We start from the raw sequence: 25,728 nt of genomic DNA on the forward strand, positions 1-25,728 counted from the left end.
CTGCCATTATTAAAAGCAGGTCAGAGATAGCCATTTCTATATCCTTGGGGCCAGCAAGAAAATGGGTCCACTAGGGGCCGGAAGAGAATTCTCCTGTACAAACAGACCCTTTCATGAGTGTCTAGACTCCTGAATGGGTAGAAAGATCACAATTATAGAGCAGATAGCTGAAAATACACTTACATATTATATACTTGTAGCATAAAATAAAAAGCGGAGAAAGATGCAACACACTGAAAGGTAAAATATCAGTGGGTTAGAGCCAGGCTTAGTCATACTTAGAGCAGACATAGTAACATTAATGAAATTAAAGAATAAAAGCTGACAACCCAAGATAGGATACATGTATTTATAGACAAATGTTCTTTAAAGTTTTTTAAATACCACTTTTTGTCAAACATAACCTCCAAGTGATTTCTCTAAAAAAGTAATCAATAACAGCAAAATCAATAAAACATCATAACACACTATTGGAATATTCTTAACAAATAATAGCGGTTTCATTACATTTATCAGCAATACAAGAAGAGATCCAATCAGGCACAATATGATTTAACCTCCAAAGGGCTTAGGGAAGCAAATTGGTTTTTACCGTAGGATGAAAGTGCATTCAAGTTGTAGCCATTTGTGCTTCCAATCACGTAGAGGCATACAAATATATAACTATTTCCAGGGGAAAGGGTAAGCTACAGAAAACTGCCCATTACTACTGCTCAAAGGTAGCACTGGAATGTCACCATTCAAACAGTACTTGGAAAATTGCAAAACTACCTGTGGAAATAGCTGCTTTCATTTTTCAGAGCAATGCTCTCCCTCACACTCTGGGTTTCTGTAGGAATATCCTGAACATGTGCCAAGGTGAAAGATCTAAGGCCGAAAATTATAGGTCATTTACCTAAGTTATCTCTCTTTGCCTTTGGGGAAAATGTCCTAAAACAGCTATAAAGTTATAATTATGCAGGTGGCAAATAGCCCTTTAAGGCTAAAGTTTACCAGTGTTCATAACAGCAGCTGTTAAAAGGAGGACAAGGAGAGAGGGGGGGGGAGTCAAAGAATTCACCCTCCACCCTCACCATTAAAGTAAGTCAGCCTTGCTTTATTAAACAAAGAGGTGATTTTTAAAAGTCTGTATACGATGACGTTAATAGTAGATTGATTGAATTCAACTAAGTCCTATTCAGAGTAGACCCAATGAAATCAATGAAGCTACGTTAATCGTAGTCATTAGCTTCAATGGGTCTACTCTGTATAGGACTAGCAATGAATACTACCCATGTGTTTAAAGTCATCTTAGAAATACAGAAATTCTTGTGCTGTATCTGCCTAAACCATTCTCAGTAGACCCATGGAAATCAATGGACAAGTTAGTCATGATTACTTTAAACCCATTCATTTCAATGGGTCTAGTCCATAGGTTCCCACACCATGGTTTGCAAACCACTAACGATCCACAACATGTCTTTAAAAAATTAATTTAAAATTATACAACATCTAGCACAGCACATTGCAATTGCTGCAGCAGGCAGAAAAATCCTTAAGTGGCCTGCCAAGACACTCCACAGTTTTCAAGTGGTTATGGGGGAGAAGAGTTTGGGACCCACTAGTCTAGGAAAAGTATGACATTAGTAAGATGCAGCCCATTGCCTACGAAAATAGCATTATTTTGTAATAAATCACAGACAAGGTTTAAATATTATGCAAAGTTCAGTGGTTCTGAAAGAAAACTATGTTTAAGATATGTTGCTGGGAAATCTAAAGTTCATAGCCTAAATGGATTTGTTTATCTGTTATATTTATTAGGCACCTCATAAAATAATTTTCCTAAGCAATGTGGACTACATTAAATATAAAACAAGGCTGAAGCACAGTGCTACAATCGATTCAACCCTGAATCCAAACTCTGCATAAAAGAATGAAGCAAATGCAACCGATAGCAACAAAAGCTTTAACACAAAAGTTAAAAGTGTGTTAAGTAAGGGAGGGAACCTCCAGCCCACAAGTCTAATGAGGCGCACCAAGGGACCCCATTTGGCCCACGAGGTCATTTTCTCCAAGGCAACCTGCCCCACGCCTGGTATCGTACAGCGTCTGGTATGTTATGCAAACGCATCCAGCTGCAGATGCAAAAGCACAACTGGGAGCATTACAATGTGCTGCTGGTTATTCCTATGCCAGCACAGCTTCCATTCAGCATTTTTATTTTGGCACCAAATGCAAGTCCTAATGGGAATGGCTTACCTGAGAGCTCCCAGGCGGAATCATAGAGTTGGAAGAGACCACAAGGGCCATCAAGTCCAACCCCCTGCCAAGCAGGAAACACCATCAGAGCACTCCTGACATATGGTTGTCAAGCCTCTGCTTAAAGACCTCCAAAGAAGGAGACTCCACCACACTCCTTGGCAGCAAATTCCACTGTTGAACAGCTCTTACTGTCAGGACGTTCTTCCTAATGTTTAGGTGGAATCTTCCTTCTTGTAGTTTGGAACCATTGCTCCATGTCCGCTTCTCTGGAGCAGCAGAAAACAACCTTTCTCCCTCCTCTATGCGACATCCTTTTATATATTTGAACATGGCTATCATATCACCCCTTAACCTCCTCTTCTCCAGGCTAAACATGCCCAGCTCCCGTAGCCGTTCCTCATAAGGCATCGTTTCCAGGCCTTTGACCATTTTGGTTGCCCTCCTCTGGACACGTTCCAGTTTGTCAGTGTCCTTCTTGAACTGTGGTACCCAGAACTGGACACAGTACTCCAGGTGAGGTCTGACCAGAGCAGAATACAGTGGCACTATTACTTCCCTTGATCTAGACGCTATACTCCTATTGATGCAGCCCAGAATTGCATTGCCTTTTTAGCTGCCACGTCACACTGTTGGCTCATGTCAAGTTTGTGAAGACCCACTGGGATCTGCTGCACTTGGGAATTTCTCAACTGGAGCTGGCTGCTGAGTGGCTAAGTCTAGTCACACAATACACTATGATGTCACTTTAAAGAGACATGCCTTCCCCCAAAGGATTATGGGTGGTTCACAGTTACTGAGTGCCTCCTTGCTGTCCTCCCCAGCAAGCATGTTTGTATATATACAAGCAGTGTAAGTTACTTGTCTGTGCCACTCCCTGCTGAGTGTATGTGCTACATGTGTGTGGACATGAAACTGGCATGTGGCCGTTGGAGGCTGGTCAGCCCAATAAGGCTGTCAGGACAAAGAAGGTTAGCCACCCCTGCTTTAAACAGGATTTGCTACACCATTTCCCCACGCCTTGCTACACCATTTCCCCACGCCCAGAGCTTGCCATGCTCTGAGGGTGCTTCCTCAGAGCAAGGCATCATGGGTGAGGTGGCCCTAAGAACACCTGTTTCATGTTGCATAGTTTGCAACAGTTAAAATCTACACTGGAATTATTACAGTGATGGTAAACATATACCCGCCCCCAGATGGGGACACAGAACCCCATCCATATCAAAAGATTCAATTTCTAGACAGCTCAGTGGAGACCACATGAACATTTCTGCTTCCATATGCACATCTCCCATTCTAGACAAGGGTATTTCTACCCCATTTTGGTGTCAGGGTATAGTTTGTTTGTTGATACAAACATGATTATGTGTTCAGGTACAGTGGTACCTCGGGTTACATACGCTTCAGGTTACAGACTCCACTAACCCAGAAATAGTGCTTCAGGTAAAGAACTTTGCTTCAGGATGAGAACAGAAATTATGCTCTGGCGGCGCGGCAGCAGCAGGAGACCCCATTTGCTAAAGTGGTGCTTCAGGTTAAGAACAGTTTCAGGTTAAGAACGGACCTCCAGAACGAATTAAGTACTTAACCCGAGGTACCACTGTATTTGTAACAAAATGGTTGGCACCTCTTTGTGCTTAAAAGTAAACGTTCTGCTAATACTAGTAACCATGTTCCGTCATGCTGTTGTAAAGCAGGAAGACCATGAGTATGCCCCACTGAGAGCAAAGGAAGAAAACTGGGCAACTTTCCTTGCAAGCCAAAAAATGTAATCACAGCAATATTGCTCATCCACCACTCAAGCAAAATACAAATTCAATTGGTCTTAGTGTTTGGCTATATGATTTCTTGCCATATTTCTGTCTTTTGGACATAACAGTGCCAGGGTCTCGGAATCAGCACAGACTAAATGACACAAATTAGGGGACGTGGGTCTAGGACTTGCCGATCAGAAGGTCGGCGGTTTGAATCCCCGCGACGGGGTGAGCTCCCGTTGCTCGGTCCCTGCTCCTGTCAACCTAGCAGTTCGAAAGCACGTCAAAGTGCAAGTAGATAAATAGGTACCGCTCCAGCGGGAAGGTAAACGGCATTTCTGTGTGCTGCTCTGGTTCACCAGAAGCAGCTTAGTCATGCTGGCCACATGACCTGGAAGCTGTACGCCGGCTCCCTCGGCCAAGCGAGATGAGCGCCGCAACCCCAGAGTTGATCACGACTGGACCTAATGGTCAGGGGTCCCTTTACTCTTTAAATGACACAAATTAGGAAAACCATCATGGGTTTACTTAATTTGCATCCTTTATTATGTAGTGTAAATGGACAAGAGTGGGTGGGGGGATTTTAGACATACAGTATTAGCAAAAGGGAGCAGGAAATGGAGAAAGTCTGGATGTTATGTTGAGTAGAAACCATTAATCCTTACAGTTAGATCCAACTCAGGCCCAGAGTCTCAACTGGAATTTTCTGCACAGGTCCCCCCCTCCAAGAACATAAGAAGAGCCTGCTGGATAAGGCCAATGGCCCATCTAGTCCAGTATCCTTCTCTCAGTGGCCACCCAGATGCACTCTTCCCTCTTGCAGGTTCCAGCAACTGGAATTCAGAAGCATTGCAGCCTCTGATCATGGAGGCAAATCATGGCTGTCATAGCTGGTAACCTTGGAGAGCCTTATCCTCCATGAATTTGCCTAATCTTTTTTAGCTGCATCCAAGTTGGTAGATAAGGGCTAAAAACTGGCACTTAAAAAATAAAAGTGGAAACCTGAAAAATCTGTACATCTTATTAGCTCCCATGAATGAGTGTAAATGCAAAGTCCAATCAGAGTCATGCAAATTTTACAGCACCCTATATATAGTGCTATATGTCCCTACATAGGTCCTGAATAATAGGTACTATTAGGGTACAGTACATGTCCAAGTAGATTCCTTTTCTTTATACTCGTCACAGTCATTGTAAGTATTTGTTACAATAGCCAAGGAAAGGAGCATTGCTCTCTTACAGACAAATGCACAATCAGGACTTAATCACACACTACATCAAAGGCAAAGTTTCTAACCATTTTTTTAAAAAAATGGCATATTGGATGACTGGCAGCTGAATCTTCCAACATGCTGGTCGAACATTCTGTTGGAAATTTTGTGGTGAGGAAGCCTAAGGGTATACTGGAACCCATATGTATGTCCTGCTGGGAAGAAAAGCAACAAAACCAAAGGAATTTATCTGCAAGCCAGAAATGCAGTCCAATACATCCCAGTGTCTTTGTAGTCACTGGCCAAAAAACTGTAGGACAGGAAGAGATTTGCTTTTTATTGAGCAGAGTCGCATTTAGAATGCTGCCTCTACAGTTTTCTTTCTATCTTCATGAGTAAAAAGACTAGCAACCTAATTATTTCTTTCTAAAAACAAAAGCCCTTCTTCTCTGCCCCCCAGCTACAACTTCGGGTATAACTGCAGTGATGCTTCAATCTGCGTCAGACTCTAACCACTACACCACACTGGCTCTCATGGCACATCAGAGTGTTTTTGCATTCAGAGATATACCGCACACTTCTTCCACGGGCTCTTCATCATTAAAATAATATGCATGGCCAGCCCTACAATGAGACAAGAGTGAGGTAACTGCCTTTGGCAGCAGATGCTGACAACACAGCAATGGCAGCCCCTTGGTTGTTCCTTCTGAGCCCCAACCATTCTCCTCAGTTAAAGAGTTCTGTGCAACACAGCCTGTCCTGTGCCCCCCAAGCCAGCCTGCAATGCTGTCCTATCATCAGTGCTGAAGTAAAATTCAGCTTCATGGAACTGTACATGGAATGGGGCACCCTCTTGTCCTTTGCCTCAGGCAGTAAAGTGTCTAAGGACATGAGACTCCGCTCTCATTTCCCTAAATTTGTTACTAGAGATACGCAGCCATAAACAAAGGCATTAAGAGGCCTGTGTAAGGACATTAAAGGTAAAGGTAAAGGTACCCCTGCCCGTACAGGCCAGTCTTGACAGACTCTGGGGTTGTGCGCCCATCTCACTTAAGAGGCCAGGGGCCAGCGCTGTCCGGAGACACTTCCGGGTCACGTGGCCAGCGTGACATCGCTGCTCTGGTAAGTGTAATAATCAAAAGAGGTGAGTTACCTGTACATGGTCAGATATGCTTAATTAAGATGTTATTGAAATCAATGGAGCTAATTACACCTAACTCAGGGTAAACTGTGGCAAGTACACAACTTATTTTCAGGTGCTGGGTGCAAACTGGGTGATACATCATAGTACGGAACTATTTCAGTTATCTGAGAACTCTGCTTTTCTGAATTCAGTGCATGCCCCATGTCAATTAACTGTTTGATGATTAAATCAGTGGGGCTTATATATGCATGCATGCTCTCAAATGTAGCCCCTGTAGAGATTCCTTTTGTTTGCTGGAACATCTGGTTATCTAAATGCTCTGGAAGTCCTTCACTGTGCAGATAAAATATGCACCGTTCAGGTTTTTTTAATAACAGACAACACTGAAAAGATGGTAACAAATTACCATTCATCCTTTTTTTAAAACAAAAAAAGTGGAACTACAGGAACAGCCACACAAAGCACCCTGAACAGGCTGAACATCGAGTTTTCACCACTCACAGCTAAACTAGAAATTTGATTCCAACATCTCAGAGTTGTTTCGTCACCTCAAGAGCAGATGAGCATCTGTCCTTCACATCTGTATGGCAAGCTCAAAAGCAAGACAATCCTGGGCTGTTTTATCAGCTCCTATAAATGCAGGCTGCCAGGCAACACAGCAGGCTGCTGTCTTAGGGGTTAGATTTAATTGCTACATTCACAGAGCCAGGGGCAATCCTATCCAGGTGAGCTATTAGTTAGCAGACAAAGAAAAGAGGTTTAAAGTTTTTAGAGCACATGTTTTGAGGAAAAGAAACTGCAGTATGTACAGAAAGTAGGAGGGTTGTAGCAAATTAGGACCTCCCATGTTTTGATTGCTCTAACATGCCTGAGCCATCCTGACAGGACCCATCACCATGCTGTGATAAAGGGATGCCTGGGCTTCCTCATGACTTCAGCCAATATACAGATGTCCTTCACATATGACTGCACTCTCAACATTCACTGCCGCTGCCCTTTTTTCCCTTTAGTTGGATAAATGAGGACTGGACTTGCATGGAGTTTGATTTCCGCCCCTTTCGCTTTGAAGTGCACATACTCTGTGTCCCCAATATTTTGTTAAAGGCCATATAAGCATAAGAAAACAAAATGGGAAGTTCTCACTGTAATTGCCACATCACCAACATCCTCCTCCCTAAATTTAAAAATTCATTTAAAAAAAATCAGGAACCAAACTATGAAGCAAAGGGGATAAAAGAAGAATTGATCAGCTAAACAACATACATTAAACACCAGTTGCCATAGACAGCACTCAATAAAACTATGAAGAATTTTAATCCATCTTCTACAAAAGAGGCTACAGTGTGAACAACCATGATAGATAACTAGACAATACTTGAAGAAACTATTCATCAGAAGGGGACAAAGCTCCCCTTACTACTCTTCGCAATACAGATTATTAGCATTTATATGATGTCAAGCGGGGACGCAGGTGGCGCTGTGGGTTAAAGCCTCAGTGCCTAGGACTTGCTGATTGAAAGGTCGGCGGTTCGAATCCCTGCGGCGGGGTGCGCTCCCGCTGCTCGGTCCCAGCGCCTGCCAACCTAGCAGCTCGAAAGCACCTCTGGGTGCAAGTAGATAAATAGGGACCGCTTACCAGCGGGAAGGTAAACGGCGTTTCCGTGTGCGGCTCTGGCTCGCCAGATGCAGCTTTGTCACGCTGGCCACGTGACCCGGAAGTGTCTCCGGACAGCGCTGGCCCCTGGCCTCTTAAGTGAGATGGGCGCACAACCCCAGAGTCTGTCAAGACTGGCCCGTATGGGCAGGGGTACCTTTACCTTTACCTTATGATGTCAAGCATAGCCTTAGCCCTTTGATCTTAGATGAGATACAGGCTGGCTGTAAAATAATAAGTAACGACAGGAGTAGGAGCCCAGAATACTCACTACTGTATTATTTAGCACAACAGGAAATATTAAGGTGCATTTAACAAGCAAGGATTCATCCAGGCCACAAGTGACTCAGGATGGAGCACTATGATGCAAGTCAGAGGAGACCTATCAAGAGATCAATGCTAGACTGCATTGGTAAAATGGCTATTTCCTCCTACCAAATTAACTTCCACTCTCTTTCCTCATTCCATTCCTTCCCCAAGCAGTAATATTTGTCAGCTGATTGCTTTCTTCCCCTCAGGCTACTCATTTGCTGCTGGGCTTTGCTCTCCAACAGCGTTTCTCAAGCAGTGGGCCAAGCACCACCCAGGTGTCCTGGCCAGGAGAAAACTAGCAACAGCCACTTTCAGGCTGCACTCAGTGCCACAGGCTGCCCACTGCCTCCCCACTGGTCTGCCTTGCCCCCTTAGCCATGCCAGTGTCGTTTGGCTGGACCAGCGGTGACAGCAGTAACTCCTTACATGCTGAGGAAAGGTGTCCAGGAGACAGAGGAGTTCAGGGGAGGGGGAAGGTCTTTCTCCTCTCAGGGAAAAGTGCCAAATGAGTTGCTGAAGGAAATTAGAAAGTGAGGCAAAATTAATATTTATGAACAAATAAATAAATAAATACAGCGGAAATAGAAAGGAAAGGGTAAGAAAGCTGTTATATATACAAGAAGTGAGTGTGAACGGAAGAAGTAGAAGTGATAAAACAAAACAGTAGTTTGTGGGGGGGTAATATGGCACAAGCAGTGTGAAAGGAGAAAAGAAGAAATTACAGGAGATGGGTAAAAGGAAAAAAAATACTTTGATAGGCATGTAAAGGTGGGAAGGGAAACTGTACAAGAAAAAATCTTCTCCCTTTAGAGCTTCCAAATCAGCAAATTCTGCCTAAAATGGAGAGGCTAAATCAGAGCAAACGTTTGGATTTAGCTTCAGGAAGCAGAGCTGTGGAACTCCTTGCCACCATGAAAATGCTATGGCAATTTGCCAATTTCCAAAGATGGATTAGATATCAGTAGTAAGTGATGTCAGCAATTGCTTATCCCAGGCTCTGCCATCATTTTGTGACTGGCTCTGCCCCTGCACCATCATTTTCTGACTGCTGAGCTTCAGTAAATTTTCAGCCATTTCAAGTGAGCCCTTAGGGTAGAAAGTTTGAGAACCTCCACTCCTGAGTGGCAGCATTATTCCTTATATAGATTGCTTGTTGGATCAGCTGGAACTATTTGTGTAGAAAATATATCACAAAAATAACCCATCAGAGGATTTACAGAAGTGTTGGAGAACTCTTCTCATGTGTATCCAACAAAGTCTGAGCCTAAGCATCTTCCAGACATTTTACAAGATCTAATTTTTGATACTGGTTAAGTCATCATCCATTAGTTATTTTTAGCAGATTTAAAAAAATAATAATGCTGCAGCGATTGGATGGAGTTTGGGTTTGATGTTTTAGTTCCTTTGTAGAAGAACTGGATTTACCGTATTTTTCGCCCTATAGGACGCACTTTTTCCCCTCCAAAAATGAAGGGGAAATCTTTGTGCGTCCTATGGGGTGAATACAGGCTTTCGCTGAAGCTTGGAGAGCGAGAGGGGTCAGTGCGCACCGACCCCTCTCGCTCTCCAGGCTTCAGGAAGCTATCAGCAAGCCTGGGGAGCCCGCAGGAGTTCCGGCGTGAGGCGCCCTCAAGCAGAGCGCCCCTCACGCCGGGCAGACATCCACAGCGTGGGGAGCCCTGTGGGAACTCCCGCAGGGCTCCCCGCGTTGCGGATAGCAGCCTGCCACCAGGCTCGCAGGGTGCCCTGAAGCAGAGCGCCCCGCGCGCCAGGCAGACATCGGCCAGCCCCACAAGCTCAGGGGACAGCGGGGAGGCGCAGCGCCGCCATCCCGCTGTTCCCCGACCTCGTTTTGGGGGGAAAATAAAGGGGGAAAAATTTCCTTTATTTCCCCCCCAAAAAAACTAGGTGCGTCCTATGAGACGAAAAATACGGTAAATCTATTTCAAAGTGGCTATGGCACACTAGGATATAGCAAGACTTTAAGACTCCAGCTGTACTTTTTTTTAACCGAGGGTGGGTGATCGGTCTTGGGACTGTAGGGATTTTTCCTGTGAAAATGCTCATTGTTAATCAATGAGAAGACTAGGAAAGAAAATGCAGCTTTTCAGAAAAAATGGTATTTTTTACGCATTTCCAGTAAATGAAGGATACTGTGGGGCTTATCTATGCTTTCTCTTCTCCCACTGCTTTCCGCAACCCTGGGGAAAACCTGCTCTTTAGTACTGAATTGGAGCAAACAGCACATTGGATTGATGTTTGCTCCATTTAATGCTAAAGAGTGGATTTTCCTTGGGAAAAGAGAACTGTGTGTGTGTGTTTGTCTGTCTGTCTGTCTGTCTGTCTGTCTGTCTGTATATATATCTATCTTTTTTCAGTTCTTGGTATGCTGGGGAGGTGGGGAAGGGGGAGCCTTGAAAGTATACTAAGTAGTTGCTTAACTGTGCATTCCTTCAGCTACAAAGAACAAAGTCAAGACTATTAAATTCATTTCATTTAGTGCAAACAGGATTCCAGACCTTGGAAAGTCCGTACTTTACTCAGAAAACCACTTAGCCTTTTTTCTTTTCCCAAAGAGCTATGTTGCTAATCAGAAACAGGCTAGTCACTATCCATCACTGGAGAAGGCAACATACACACACACAAACACACAAAGATATATAGATAGGAACAGATACACAACACACACACACACACACACACACACACACAGCGTATTAAAGCAAAATCAAATCAAACCTGCAATAGGGCAATGAATCCTATCCTCCCACATTTCACAGGTAGATGGGTAAATAATGGTTCAACTGAGATTTCATTCACACAGAGGAATAGGGTATGCCGGGAACTCGTCTCAGTCTGACAATTTGCTGCAGATGCTGGCTTAGGGGAGCAATTTATCAGTGTCATCCACTTGCATTACTATACACTAGTTCCTCAACAGCACTGCTTCTGCCCTGGCTTCCCACACAATCCTCTCCAACCCTTGAAATTCAGCCACAAAAAGAGCCCTTATCTTGGCTTTCCTGCTACATGCCTATTGCAGTGATCCAAACTACTGTGATTCAGTGCAGGGTAGAAGGAAGAGTAGACACTTTGTTGTTGTGCTGATAAAAAGGGACCCCAAAAAATACAGACTATGTTTTTTTTTTTTAATATCTTTCCCCCACCCTCAGACTCCCACCCCAACCCTCTCCCTCTCCCTCTCTCTCTCATATGCACACATCCTTGTCCCTTCTTCTTTATATTCCCTTTGTATTGCTGTACAATTCACTGTTTTAAAAAGAACCATCACAAGAATTCAGCTCAGTGCAAATGACTCCTGAAAGATATAGGCATTTTAGATGCTTCATCTTTGGTTAAACTGAAATGGAATATTAAACAGGCAATACACAGAGACACAGAGCTACAGGGGAGCACTCAAGCACCAACATCCATTATTTAACTGCTGCATCAGCAGCAGACAAAGCTGTTAATATCAGACAATCCAGCCCAGTGGTTGGGTCATGTATCAGGGAGTTGGACGCATAAGGAACCAATCCCACCTGGTGTGACCTGATATCTGAACTTGGGCATGTCATTTTCTGCCCACTATTCTTCTCTTGCTTCATCTTTCTTATCTCCTTGAACTACAAGGTTGTCAAGGCCCCCTCTCTATCCGCACATAAAACACATCAGGGCTGGTTCTCTCGGCCTCCATATTCCAAAAGCGAAAAACAATAATAAATTCAGTGCTATTTTTCTAGAAAAAGAGGTGCTGGAACACACTATGAATGCCTCCCTCATTCTCTTAGAATGATAATGGTGTCCATCTGAGAGGTGCCAGAACTGAGTTCTGACGAGTTCCAGCTAAAAAAAGCTCTGAATAAATTCATCAACAAAAACAGCCAAGCCGTGCATAAGTTCTAAGGTCTGGTATAATAACACAATCACCTACGTGATATTGCCATGTGCTGTAATGTCTCCCAGTGAAGTTGCTCTCCACTTACACCAGTTTGTTCCTTTCTAAATGATACTGTGCTGTCAATTACTATCCCCAAGAATTTTGCAAAGATTCAAGGAATATAAAGGGTAATGTGTTTGGAAAAAGTGCACCAGCACCAGTCTAAATCTATGACTATAGGGCTGAAATCCAAATACTGGTTTGTGCTCTTTCATCCTTTTCTGCATGTACAATGGGACATTTGTTTCCAATGATAGCTCCTTGCACTACCATCAGATGACATTCCCTAGACTTGCCATACATCAGGAAAAGCCCTGACATGTCCTGTTTTCAGGTGTAAAAAAGGCTTTGGGGGATTTTTGCCCAATTAGCAAAATGTCAGGGGAAACCCAGATGCAGCAGAAACAGCTCAAGAAGCTTAAAATCACTATTTTTGGGTTAGGTTTCCTCCAAAAAGCTCAGCAACTCAGCGGGTATCAGGAATTTTAATTTTTGAAATACAGCAACCCTAATACTCTAAGCACCGTCCCTGACCCTCAGAAGCAGCTTGTCAGACAACTGAATCGGAGAATCTGCATTTCAACATGGGAAAAGGGCCAAAAGGTGGGGTAGAACTATCAAAATAAGTAGATAAAACTTAGTTATAATGACCACAAATGCTGACGCATTCAGACATTATGAAATACAATACACCCTAAGTTTTCCCCAGTACATTCTGTTAGGGCTGGATTAGACACCCACACGCAGGCTACAGGAAACCCTTTACTCATGGCAGTGGTACAAACAGGGTAAGTCAAATTTTAAGATCCACTTAAATCCTGGCCACTTGCAAATTGCCAAAAAAGAAGAAAAAAGAGGGAGAGGAAATGCATCACCCCCAAAAAGTGCAAAAGAGGGGTAAGATTTGCATCTGCAGGTGCAAATTCAGAAATAATTACTATGATCTACCAGGATGTAAGCCCCATTTAGTATGGTGGGTGTTTCTTCTTCCTAAATCTACATAGTGTCGCACTGTGAAAGACCCTTTCCATAAAGCTTATTTTTGAACATTACTCTGTACAAAATGTATTGTGCATACCTTCCATGGAATAGGCCACTGTTAAAATGCTAGAAATTTAGATGTAATTGAATACAGAATTTTTCACATAAATATTAAATATGTTGAAGGATGGGAATGAATTTTGTCATTACTCATAAATCATGTTGCTGCTTTCTATTAGCAAAATTATAGCCATATTTTAATAAGCATATTATAGTTAAGAACCTTAAATATATTACAATCACAAATATGCATTAGCTAGCTTAATGTGTTTACTCACCGACAGAAACTGCTTGCATATAGGCACACAGTCTTTAAAAAGAAAAACAATACTGCTACCTTGCAAGATGCTTCAGGGACTGTCTTTCCCTCAGTCCAGCCACTCCCTCCAATTCATCACTCAGTTTTGTTTAAATACTCAGAACACAAGAGGACTTGGGCAATTATAAGGGCAGGAAATGGAACATGAGTCAATAAGGAGAGGCATAACAGGTTACTGCCATTTTAGGTTGCATTTGAAGGTGGTGGTCTGCATTGCCCCAGGCAAAGAGCACATGGCTCCCCCACTGCCAGTATCCCAGGACTCCTCCCACCAAGACATAAGAGCATGAGAAGATTCTCCTGGATCTAAGTCCAGCATCTTATTCTCACAAGATGGCTAGCTAGACGCCTGTGGGAGACCTGTAAGCTGGGCATGAACACAACAGCATTCTGCCCGCCTGCAGTTTCCAGCAACGGGCAAGCTGCCTCTGTCAGTGGAGGTGGAACACAGCCATCATGGCCGGTCACCGCAGATGGCCTTCATCCAGTCCTCTTTTACAGCCATTCAAGTTGGTGGCCATCACTGTTTCCTGTGGGAACGAGTTCCATTGTTTAGCTCGACTCCATGAAGATGTGCTTTCTTTTGTCTGTCCTGAATTTTCCAGCATTCAACTTCATTGTATGTTCATGAGTTCTAATGTTATGAGAGAGGGGTAAGTTTAGAAACGTCTAACATGTCATGTCTTACTCACCATTTCTCTAAACTAACTAAACGCTGCAATTTTTCTGGCAGTTGTTCCCTACCCACATTTTTAACCAAGCTCCCATCTTGGCGCAACCCCAACAATTGACCAATCCTCACCTGGAAGCACTGGAACTCAGCTCCACAAGGTTGCCATGTCTGAAGGCAGGACTCAGCTTTTTAGTGTTTATTGAAAAGCCACTGCCATTCCATCCAGCACAGCCATCTTCCAATCACCCTATCCTGTGAAGTCTTCCTGAACTTTTTACTGAAGCAAGGCAGCAAAAACAACAAGTTTGACCCCAGCCATAGGCCCTCTTTTATGGCCCAGGAGCAGAGCAGAGGAAAGAAGCCTTTCCTTTAGCAAACACTAGCCAGTCCTGAACCATCCCTTCCCACAGAACTTTTTGTATGGGTGATAGGCCTAGTCTGCTCTAACCAGTCCAACCCCTAGGCGTAGCCATCACCCAGCCAAAGTGTTGGGGGGGTGAGATGGTTCAGTAAGGGAGGGATGGGCCCAGGGCTAGGTGACCCGTGGCAATAAGACTTCTGTGACCCATCTCCTACCACACAGGCACTAATAATAATAATAATAATAATAATAATAATAATAATGGTAATAATTTGTATACCACACTATATCTATAAGATCTCAGGACATTTCACAACCTAAAAATATGCTTCCAACAGCCAATCCCAGTTAGCCTTCTTCTTTTCTTCTTCTTTGGCAATCACTCATAGCCAAGTAAGATTGTCTTTCCATAAACACGGTCTTAACAGTGAGACTGTAAGTGATTGTGGAGACCAGTTCTGGATCCACATGTCCTTCCATAGTGGAGACATAAGTTTCCAAACGGGAGTTGATCATGGTGAGGGTTTGTCAAACGTGCCTTCCTCTTAGCACATTTCTCCTTTTCACCCTGAGTTTGTGCTTCTTCAAAGTCCATGACACCTTTGGTAAAGACTGTTTTCCAGTTGCAGCACTCGCAGACCAGTGTTTCCCAGTTATCAGTACTTATACTACATTTTTTAAAGATTTGCCTTGAGAGAGTCTTTAAATCTCTTTTGTTGTCCACCAGTATTTCACTTTCCATTCTTAAGTTGGGAATAGAGTAGTTGCTTTGGAAGATGATAATAAGGCATCCAAACAACATGACCAGTTCAACTAAGTTGATGTTGAAGAATCATTGCTTTGACACTGGTGATCTTTGCTTCTTCCAGTACACTGACATTAGTTTGCCTGTTTTTCCAAGTGATGTGTAACATTTTTCGGAGGTACCATTGATGGAATCTTTCTAGGAGTTGGAGATGGCGTTTATAAGTGGTCCATGTTTCACAAGCGTACAGTAAAATTGATAGTACAATAGCTTTGTAAATAAGCATTTTGATTTCCCTGTAAATATCCCAATCCTCAAACACTCTGTGCTTCAATCGGGAGAAAGCTGCTTTCTCCCAGTTAGTAACCTAACATCTATAAACTGAACTAGTGGCAGTTTCCAAGTAGTCTTCAGAAACAGCTTTTGACTGATGGGAGGGGTTCCTTTTTGAAAGCACAGCATGAAAAAGCTCGAGAAAGGGGAAGCAGGGGCAGAGAAGTATACTAAAATTACCCCTAATTTTATTGGTACATTTTGCCTTAAATAGTGCCAAAGTTTGGATAACCCCACCACCTCCCCTCTTAAGACTCTAATGTTCACTCCGCAATGTTGAAAGAGAGTGCTAATTCTTCCAGTGGGACAACTGTGAGTGATACCACCAATATTAACCTGATTTAGAGAACTTGTTAACTGTTAATAACATTCATTAGAGAATGAGAAACACATGAGTCATGACTTCCAATTTGCTGCAGAATGGGCTTTTATTGTTTCTTCTTGCCAGCCACTGTTAAGCAAGCAGAGAGATGAGCAGACAAATGAAGAGCAATAGCTTTTGTTCTGGCAATATAGCATCTAAGAGGTGGGGTGGCTCTACAGCACTAGTACATATTGGGGCTGCAGGGGTGAGGCATCCTCTGTGATGGATGGGAAAGAAAGGGGCTTTTGAGTCAACCTCTGAAATCTGGTTGGAAAAAATGGTTTGGTTTAGCTAAAGCTGGCTGATGATATTAGCTGCTGTCACTTTAAGGTAACAAAGCACTGAAAAAGGGAAACTGAGTACAGTGGTACCTCGGGTTAAGAACTTAATTCGTTCCGGAGGTCCGTACTTAACCTGAAATTATTCTTAACCTGAGGTACCACTTTAGCTAATGGGGCCTCCCGGTTGGCACTGCACCACCACCGCGCGATATCTGCTCTCATCCTGAAGCAAAGTTCTTAACCTGAGGTACTATTTCTGGGTTAGTGGAGTCTGTAACCTGAAACGTATGTAACCCGAGGTACCACTGTATCTTTAATATTGTCAAACATGGTACAAGCATATAGTATGGGACTGATTCAGGTGTTAAAAAACAGACATTTTTCCTACGACTGCTACTTCAGAATGGGGGGAATCTCATAATTAAATGCTCTAACATAAATAAGCAAACATATCCGTCCAACCAATCCTTCTCTGACATGTTTATTTCTCTGTGTACAAGGGGGGGGGGTGACATGGAAAAGCATTCAAACATGAACTCCTTGCTTATATTTAAAAGTGGCATGGTCCCAAGTACAGTATGCTATTTCTAAAAGTATAGATTGGTGTTGATGAGTCTATCAGAGCCAACATTAGATGACCAGCATATTGCAAACCTTCACCCAGAGAAATGTGCTTTCTAATAAGGAAGAAGGGGGAGATACATGTGGTGGAGTTCTGTACAAAGAATAAACAATCCATTTCTGTTTATCCTGTGGCATCTGATCACAGAATATGTCAGTGCATAGCTCTGTAATACAGAGGTGGGGAAGATTCCTAGTGCTAAAAGCTAACAGATTTCATACCAGCACATTATATATGACAGGTCATACACTTCTGACATTTGTGACAGTCACACATAACAAATTGCTGAAACCAGGCCTGAATAAAAATGCAGGACATACAGTAGTCTAGGGCTCTGCACAGAAAACCACGACAAGCTGTTCAGTTTTGTGTTTGGAACTATCCCAATTATCTGATGTTCCAAAAATAATCCAGGGTATTAGACCGCTGATGCGGCTGAGTCTGTGTGAACAGTTTTCTTTCCTCTGTACACAAAGCTACTCTGGCTCTAACAATCCGCTGATTTGGGCAGCCTGCCCAGTACAATGTGCTGACCCATATTTAGGATGGATGATCTTTTATTTTTTTTAATACAGGAGAAATCGTTATGGAATAGTTCTTCAACACATGTATAAAACTCTCTCCTTAACCCACAAGGCAAACACCACAAATTCTCTTTCTTGTGAAGCAAAATGTGGTTATTTAAGAAATATGTTTATTTAAAACCAGTTTTATCCCACTTTTTCTCCCTAAGGAGATCTGAAAGTTGTACCCTAAAACAGTAACACAGCATAAATGAGCAATATTAGGTTATTTGACATCTGGACTAAGCACCCAGAATTCTCAAACATTCCAAAGAGAACCTCATAACTGATCATGGGCTAGGCATTTTGAAAAACATGCACACAACACCTGCAGCCAACCAGATCCACAACATAATGTTTGTGGAGGGAAAGAATGTGATTAAAGAACTGTAATGAAGGAGTCTCCTTTCCCAAGTAGGATACATGAACCCTACAGCACACTCCAGAGTCTTGCCCTGCACAAATCTCCTCCCCGGCGTAAATGGGTGTAATATACTTCCACCAATATATTTTCAAGAATGATTCATTAGAAGCAGTTAAAAATGCACCTTAGCTCTTAGCATAGTGAGAATATTGAATACGGATGAGTATCAGCCTCATCTCCCAATTATGTCTTCCTCCAGCCACCCCCAAACACACTGGCTACTAAGTTGTGGCATAATGGGACTGTGTGGACATGTGGGCTCCAGGAGAGGAGCTCACAGCTGCATTACTCTTTCCCAGGCGTTTTCACTCTGGCATGAGGAAAAACGTTAGCTACAAGCTGATTATTTAGCAAGGAGAAAGTTTAACCACAAGCTCAGGTTCAGATGGCATGCCCAACCAAACCTTGGATTAGCACAAGACCAGGAAACAGAAAACTGATTTTGAAACAGAAAACTGGTTTTTGAGGCCATAATTTGGCTTCCTGGGTTGTGCAAACCAGCCTGATGTACAAAAGCTGGTGAATAACATCCATAATGGACACCTATAAAGAGTCATCAGAAAAATATTGCAATAGAGGCCTTTGAAGCTGTTTGTTGCATAGTCTCCTACTGGCTATTAAAAATAACTGAGGTATTCTTCACTTTTGGAACTTCTTGACAGTGGATAAATACTTCATTATAATTGTTGGGCGTTACTGAAAGCAAAGGAAATGGAAAATACATATGTTGTCCAGGACCAATCTGCAAGACATTGTTAAAAGCTGCTTACAAGTAATTTGGCTTGCGTTGGATTTCTGTATCTGTTAAGTTATGTGATATGCAGGCTGTGTGTCTGCATTGTGGTCAGTCAGTCATTTGTATGCCACCTTTCCAAAGTTAAAACCATGCTCAGGGCAGCTTACAACATAATGCACAACTTACATAACTACAAACATGACAAAAGTAGTCATATACAATAAATTATAGCTCAGTCAGTAGAGCATAGAATCATGTGAGACTCTTAATCTCAGAGTCCTGGGTTCAAGCCCCACGTTGGACAAAAGATTCCTGCCTTGCAGGGGCTTGGACTAGATGACACTTGTGCTCCCTTCCAACTCTACAATTCTATGATACTATGAGTACGTACGGTACTTTCTAACTTCTATCAGAGTAAAATGATACTTTAAAAACTGAACAATCAAACCAAATGAACTACAAAGCTGAGCCGTCTCAGTTTCAAAAGGTTCATTACCCTGCCATCTGGAAAGCAAGCATCCTATGTACACAAATCTGGTGCCCAAATGATACAATTTCTAATACTTCAGAATTCAATATATACTAGCAAAGTTATTGGAATATGTATCAAAAGCAGAAAGCAGATATTCTACCAGCAAAAAGGTACATTTAGGGGAAATGGTCCTATTACATTTGTAAGATACAGTGGTACCTTGGTTTAAGAACAGCTTAGTTTATGAACAATTTGGATTAAGAACGATGCAAACCCAGAAGGTTTTGGTTTGTGAACTTTGCCTTGGAAGCAGAACATGTTCTGCTTCCTATTGAGTGTGTTCCATTTGTAAATTGAGTCCCCCGCTGCTATGGGAAAGCATGCCTTGGTTTAAGAACGTTTTGGTTTAAGAATGGACTTCCAGAACGGATTAAGTTTGTAAACCAAGGTACCACTGTATTTGGTATACTTCAGCAACTGATACACAGCAAACCTAGGTAACAAATCTAGGGTATGACCCAGCCAAAGTTATAATGAGTGCTTTTTCACCCCAATCATTTTTATAATAGAGGAACAAGCACATAAATGAGTATAATTTGACAGAACGCACAAGTCCTGCTATCTGAATACTCGTTACACAAAAATTAACTTATCCAAACATGATGAATTAGGATCCGATCCTTGTTATAAGCAGTGCAGGTTGAGATATCCAAACAACCTGCATGTAGTACTATAAACAAATAAGTAGCCTTAAACAAGATTTTGCTGGTCTATGATAGCCGTTTCTCCAGAAACCATAGTGGGAAGTGGGGGGGGGGGGGGTTGGCTAATTAATAACATTTTTTCCTTCCTTGTTTGACTTTTGCAAGATTTCAGAGGGTTTTCCTGGGTTTTTCCATTCTGGGATCAAAATTTTGTTGCCGGGAATGCATTAGAAATTTCCCCATAGGAATCAATGGAAATGATCCACTCGTTATGTGAATGCTCACCTAACAATTTCCTGAGAACGCATTGTGTTCGGATAGCAAGACCTGTGTGTATTATTTCTCACAGCAAATGTTAAAAATCACAGGTCACGTATCTCCCTGGACAAAAAGAAAAAATCAAGATTCATTATTTGAATCACTCTGTTTTTAAAGTAAGGCCTAAACCTCTGATTTTCATAATAATAAAAATGAGAAGCATCAACAAATCTAAAAACTATTCTTTATTTCTCTGGTTTGCTTCCACAATTGGAGTAATTCTAGGTGCTGTAATGTAAGGGCACAGGCAAATGGTAGGTGCTCTCCCTGCCAGGAGACCTGCAATTGCAAAATGTTCTTTTGACAGGTTATGCCCAGTGTTTGGTATTGTGACCTATGATGCAATACAAAAGACTGACTGTTGCTGCCTAAACTTTAATGGACTTAATCTTCCCAAATGCTGACAAATTACTGCTCCAGGCCATTTAAAATCACATTTCTAATGCAATAATCCTATTTGCACTACACTGATTTGGGATGAAATGATTAGGTGACTGAGATTTTTGCACTACAAAATTAAGTCCCCCATACAGTCCGGCTGTGCTTTTTCATATATTAAAAGTCTGAACAGAAATGAAATTCCATTATTCTGCTATTTGCTAAGCTTTCAGGAAGGGTTCATTACTGTCCTGTCTCTGCTAGAAATGTCTCCCTAAAGTAGGCATGAGCTAACAGGAACCCATTTCCCATTATATCAGCTGCAGGGATTCTTTCATTATTAATATTATTAGTCTTCGGCCACCAAACATCTCTGAAGTGGAAAGGCTAAATCAAGAGCATGTGGGCAGAAATGATAGAAAGGTACAGAAAGTGGATTAAGCACAGGTTCTAACAGAAAGGGAAATATAATAAAGCCATGCCCATATATCCTCCAATATCGACCCATGGGACTCTGTGGGGAGAGCTCATAGCTCGGTGGTAGCAGGTTCTATGTGTTCTGTGCCCCAGGACATGAAGAGATACATCAGGTAAATGGAGAAATTATGAATTATGCCTTAACTTTTCATTGAGGACACATTTATTCGCTTAACAAATGACAATATATTTGACATTTAAAAAGATTTTTTCATGTACCGTGGTACCTCAGGTTAAGTACTTAACCTGAAACTGTTCTTAACCTGAAGCACCACTTTAGCTAATGGTGCCTTCTGCTGCCGCCACGCTGTTCTCATCCTGAAGCAAAGTTCTTAACCTGAGGTACTATTTCTGGGTTAGCGGAGTCTGTAACCTGAAGCATCTGTAACCCGAGGTACCACTGTATGTTTAATAGTGTATGTTCCCTTCTTCTAAAGCAAGCACCGAAATGGTTAAATTAAGGTTTGTGCTTCTGTAATTTAAAAGCTAAGCTTTGTCAACATAACCAAAACCGAAGTCCCTCAGCTTTCCTCCTGTTGACATATTTTGAGTGAATGTTTCTTGTTAAAGTTAACGTTCCACACTTCTGTGATAGCTATGAGGTAGTCAAAGGTACCCTTGTTCTAGGTTAAGCATTCATTTTGCTGCGGCAAATGCAATGTATGGCTGCAGATGGTTCCATACATAAAGATCTGTCAGGTCACGCAATGACAACAGCAAACTATTACGGGATGTATCTGACTATATCATACTCCGAATAGAACCCGGACTAATTTAAATCCATTTTTTCAGTGAGTCTACTCTGACTATGACTTAAGTCAGCTACAACCCAATAGGGTTTTTTTATATATACATTCAAACATTTCAAAGTACATGATTCGATTTTTAAAAGATTCCCATTCAATCAGTATCAATAACCTACTATTTCTGTGAAAACTTATAATGCATTGTTATATTAAGAGTTGCCATGCCTTAACTAGCCAAGGTTTATGCATTTTAAAGAAGGAATAAGTGCAAAAATGTAAAATATATATTGCTGACTGATTATAAAGCTCTTTTGCTGACAACGGTTATGAGAGCTAATGAAATTTCCAGGATGTTATCAGCAGGAGTCCCTCCCCCCCCCAAAAAAAACAACTTTGCAAGTCAGCTGGATTCATAAATGATAAATGGGCAAGAATTAGAACACACGTTTGATTTATTCTTCCTATAGGCTACACTTACAGTTGTGTACTACCAGCAACTTCTGCCATAGAGGTTTACAGTAAAAATATTAATTGAGAGAGCGGGGCTGAACAGGGAAGACTGTGTGCTGTGCATTTTAAATGTGAGCCTGAGTCAAGGGGGTTGTGTGTGCACACATGCATAAGACTGTGTTTGTGTACTAGGTATGTGTGATTGTGTGAATGGTGTGTGAGAGAATAGGGTGTAAGTTGGCGCTACCTACTTTGGTATCTGGCCCCGCTTGCTGCTGGTATGAGCACTTTTCCCTGAGGGAATATGGTCCCTTGAGGAGAAAATGGTTCCTCATCCTTGGTTTACACAAATCAGGCTGATCTTATCAATTTGGAATTCAGTAGTAAGGCATAATGGGTGGTGCTGTGGTCTAAATCACAGAGCCTAGGGCTTGCTGATCAGAAGGCCGGCAGTTCAAATCCCTGCAACAGGGTGACCTCCCGTTGTTTGGTCCCAGCTCCTGCCCACCTAGCACTTTGAAAGCACGTCAAATGCAAGTAGATAAATAGGTACCACTCCAGCGGGAAGGTAAACAGTATTTCCGTGCACTGCTCTAGTTTGCCAGGAGCGGCTTAGTCATGCTGACCACATGACCCGGAAGTTGTCTGCGGGCAAACACCAGCTCCCTCGGCCTATAGAGTGAGATGAGTACCGCAACCTGTGACTGGACCTAATGGTCAGGGGGTACCTTTACCTTTTAGTAAGACATAAGATTCAGTTGCTGCATTTAAAAAAAAGGTATACAGCTATATTCTGTATACCTGTTGTGCACACACACACACCCAAAACCAACCCTCCTCTCTGAATTTCTGCTACTGAAGCACCAGTCCAGCCATTTTCTTGGTCCGGAAAAAGGAGAGCTTATATGGGATCCTGTGGGCATCCTTAACAGAGAGGCATCCCCATTTTGCAGAAAATATGGAGTTGGGTGGGCACTGACAGCAACATTAGTCAATGCCTAAGTCAGGCATAGGCAAACTCAGTCCTACAGATGTTTTGGGACTACAACTTCCATCATCCCTGACCACTAGTCCTGTTAGCTAGGGATGATGGGAGTTGTAGTCCCAGAACATCTGGAGGGCCGAGTTTGCCTATGCCTGGCCTAAGTTCAGCGCAAAAGGAGAGCAACAAAGAAAAAAGACGCAGTTCCTCCTGAACCAAAACTGGAGACCCATTGCTATAGGCTCTGGAATATGTTTATTAATTTTGGAGGAGGGATGGTGTACAATATTGGCTGGGGGGGTTCCTTTGGTGAGAAACCGAGGTCTTCAATATTCGAGTCATTTCAAGACCTATGGCACTATGAGGCACTGCTGTTGGACTGTTGTTTTGACTGTACATGTAAAAAGCGCCTTTCACGGTCATATTTTTGCTTCCCTCTTGCACTGCAGCAGCTAGTTCCAGCTCATATAATATGTCCTGATGTTTTTATCAATGACAGATTCCTCACAAACACCACTTCATGGAGTCAAGAAGAGGGCAGACCATCTTGGCTAGGGGTCCTGGAAGACCTGCTCCCCTGCCTTGCAAGCTTTTTCCCACCTGGCCTGGGAGGGTGGGGGCTGCTGAATACAATCTTGGGCTGGGAGGTTTGTTGCTGTTGCTGCTAGAAGGTTCTGTGTCTCTATTTTGGATCTTATGATTTATCTGGAAATTGTTCTATTTGGTTGTGTACTTTTTGATGCTTTTGGTTTGTGGCGACTTTTGTTGCGTTTGGAGATGTGTAGTTTTTACTATGTTGTAAGCAGCCTTACGCTGTACAGTGGTACCTCGGGTTAAGTACTTAATTCGTTCCGGAGGTTCTTTCTTAACCTGAAACTTTTCTTAACCTGAAGCACCACTTTAGCTAATGGGGCCTCCTGCTGCCGCCGCTGCACGATTTCTGTTCTCATCCTGAAGCAAAGTTCTTAACCCGAGGTAATATTTCTGGGCTAGCAGAGTCTGTAACCTGAAGCGTATGTAACCTGAAGTACCACTGTAGCTTTGGAAAGGTGGCATACAAATAAAATGATTGATTACCACTACAATGCAGTTCAGAAGCCTGCCTGTCACATAACTTAGCAGTTAGGAAAATCCAGCACCATTTGTGTGAGAACGCAGGCGGGTCTAGCCAAATTACCTGCAAGCAGCTTTAACAATGTATTGCATATTGCCTCGGGCAACGTATTTTCCATTTCCTTTGTTTTCAGCAATGCCCAACAAATATAATGTCAAGAAGTTCCAAAACGAAGGAATACCTCAGGCATTTTTAACATTCAGCTGGAGACTGTACAATGAAGAACTTCAAAGGCCTCTATTGCAATATTTTTTCTGATGATTCCTTCTAGGTGTCCATGTTATTCACCAGCTTCTGTACATCAGGCCGGTTCTGCTATATCATATTATTTCCACATAATGTGTTCAATATCTTCAGACACTAGGGAGGATTCCCACCAGCAGCTGCTACCAATAGGGAAGCGACCTGCTTCAACTCAGCCACTGCTAATAACGTAACAAAAGCCTGCTGGATCAGGCCAATGGCCCATCTTGTCCGTCATCCTGTTCTCACAGTGGTCAACCAGATACCTGTGGGGAAATTAGCAAACAGGACCTGAGCGCACAAGCACTCTCCTCCTCTGTGGTTTCCAGCAAGCAATACTGCCTTCTCTAATGGAGGCAGAGCATATATATCATGGCTAGTAGCCACTGTCCTCTCTCCTCCATGAATTTGTCCAGTCCTTTTTTAAAGCCATCCCAGTCGTTAGCTATCACTGCTTCCTGTGGGAGCAAGTTCTATAATTTAACTGCTGCATGAAGAAGTACATTTGTTTATCTGTCCCGAATCTTCCACCATTCAGCTTAACTCTTGCACTCCACTTGCAACACTCAATGGGAAATGTCACCAGTTCTGGGACAGAATTTTTAAAAGGTTACCAATGATTGTAAAACCACAAACTTACTACAGCTATCAAAAGAACGTGATTTGTGGAACCATTTATGATTCAGCCTTTTAATTTAATTTTTGCACACTTGGAATAACTATTTTAGCAGCGAGCAATTCATATAATCACATATGCTATGCATACGGAGGATTCAACTCAGTCAGTCCTTTAGGACCATCCATATTTTAATTCAAAGAGCACCATAAATAAATAGTGATAAATGCAATTCAGCAAACTGGTGCTAGAGACCCTTCAACAGCAATCAGTGTTTTCACTTGATACCTCTTGATCCAAACCACAGAAGAAGAAAACCAACCCCTGTTTGAAGTAGAAGAGTAAATATTACCATTTGATAACACTTGGGCCTGACAGTGCAAATTGAATGGCATTGTGTCACATTCATGCAACCCACTGGCTCTCCAACATCCACAGTGTTACCATGGAAGAGAGAGACGCTTACAATTCTTTTAACACTTTGTCAGCTCAAAAGCCTCTGACAGAGCTTTC

At 42.4% G+C, this 25,728-nt stretch overlaps 1 protein-coding gene across 3 annotated transcripts in view; it reads right to left on the bottom strand.

Moving 5' to 3' along the window:
• Positions 1 to 25,728, bottom strand: part of KIF26B (kinesin family member 26B) — a 290,029-nt gene that overhangs the window by 258,065 nt on the left and 6,236 nt on the right. Inside the window, exon 1 of one of the 3 annotated variants that reach the window (XM_079969426.1) lies at positions 11,053 to 11,154. The exons of the other annotated variants lie outside the window; for them this stretch is intronic. The gene's annotated coding sequence lies outside the window, so the exon portion shown is untranslated. Of the gene's footprint in view, positions 1 to 11,052; positions 11,155 to 25,728 lie in introns of those variants that run through there. 3 annotated transcript variants of the gene reach the window in all.

This window comes from Podarcis cretensis (genome assembly GCF_951804945.1).
Source record: "Podarcis cretensis genome assembly, chromosome: 3".
Classification (NCBI taxonomy): domain Eukaryota; kingdom Metazoa; phylum Chordata; class Lepidosauria; order Squamata; family Lacertidae; genus Podarcis; species Podarcis cretensis.